Source organism: Dipodomys spectabilis, unplaced genomic scaffold (genome assembly GCF_019054845.1).
Source record: "Dipodomys spectabilis isolate Male_0828 unplaced genomic scaffold, ASM1905484v1 ptg000239l, whole genome shotgun sequence".
Lineage (NCBI taxonomy): Eukaryota > Metazoa > Chordata > Mammalia > Rodentia > Heteromyidae > Dipodomys > Dipodomys spectabilis.
The window spans coordinates 3,496,012-3,497,658 of record NW_024870916.1 but is presented as its reverse complement, the minus strand read 5'-3'; the positions used below and the strand labels follow the sequence as shown (position 1 = coordinate 3,497,658).

Below are 1,647 nucleotides of genomic sequence, written 5' to 3'. Positions count from 1 at the left end.
TCATATCAGAAAAATTTGGGTATAATCAATAGGAATGCTTCAGAAATATGGAGAAAAACATTTTGGAACCAGTGAGTTAAAACAATAAACAGAGCAGCAGAGTAAAATCCCTTATAGATTAGAGGAAAACAACATTTTTTCCATGTGAATTCAGAAGAACAAGAACACTTAGAAGGTATCACAAGTTTATAGTGAAGACATTACATTGATACTTTTTATATTCTAGTATGTATTCTAAACCTAATTATTTATATTCCAATTCTCTTTATTGGAATAAATAATTATCAATTTATTTGTCAAATTATCAATTAATTCTACTAAGTTTCACTGTGTGAAATATGAAATCAGCACATATAAATATAAAATATATAACTATATGTAATATAATAAAAAGGGCACATGTTTTGCATTGTTCTGTTGTGGTTAGGGTATCAAAGACAACTCTGTTTTAAAGTATTATTGCATTATCTGTACCTCAGTGTTAGGTAGAGTTAGACCTAAAGCTTTACCATTTGTAGATTTAAAGCCTGGAGGCAAGAGGAAACACTGTGATTAAAACATTACCAATTTAAGGCCTAATAATGAGGAGAAACATGGACTTCTCCTGGAGCTATGGAAATATTTGGTGATAGAAAGGAAGTAGTGTAAGTTCCTGCCTGGTTGGAAGGTAGACAGGCCAGACATCAGGAAATCACGCATATGAAGAATTTTTTCACCTTGGCGTTAGCTACTTTTGAAATGGTAGGTATAATAAACACTTAAATTTTGATAAAATACCTTCTAGTCTGAACAGTTCTGTCTGAACTGTTCATCTCTCTATGATCCCTTGTAACTAAGATTAGTTTTGTTCTGGTTGGTATGTTCCTACGTGGAAGAAGGATAAAGGGTAGACATTTGTGCCAGTAAGACCTCATTTGGGAAAATTTCAGCTGCAGAAGTTTAGAAGTAGCTCTTAAGCAAGGCTTACTTTGAATCTATTAGCTCCACAAAGCTAACTCATTTACGTAAATAAGTACTTGAAAAAGTCATCACCTTAGGACCTAGCTATAAGTGCTTCAAAGTATGATCAAATCTAAAATGAAAAAGACTTAAAATTGTCATTGACAAAAAATGCAAATGTGAGCAATCGACCGAACAATATAATTTTTTTCCCACTATACACATTATTTTAGGGAAATAAGATCAATAGTATTGTTAGGAACAATAACGTTTCCTTGCTACAAATAGGCACCCAAGGATATAAGCCTATATAAAGATTGCATCATTAACTACTTAAATTTAGAGGATACTACATGCTTCAGCAGCATGTATACCCAAATTACAACAATACAGAGATTAACATGACACTTGCACAAGGATAATATGAAAATTCGTGAAGTATTCCATATTTTTCATTCTTCAGTTGCAGAAATGAAAAACAGTTATTTAAAAGTTGATTACAAAATTACAAGTGTAACAATATATGCAAGTTTTAGAATTAAACATTAGTTTGACATCAGTGTATTAAATGTTCACCTTAGAAAGGCCTTTACATGGAATAACCTTTACAAAACTTTTGAAATTAGTTAACATTGTCATTTTATCCAAAAAAAATATACTACTATAAGAACCTAGAAAAAGGGGCTGGGAAGGTGGCTCAGTGGTAGA

General features: G+C 31.6%; 1 pseudogene; it reads left to right on the top strand.

Moving 5' to 3' along the window:
* Positions 1-1,292: 1,292 nt before the first annotated feature.
* On the top strand, positions 1,293-1,392 carry LOC122124547 (annotated as a pseudogene).
* Positions 1,393-1,647: the final 255 nt, after the last annotated feature.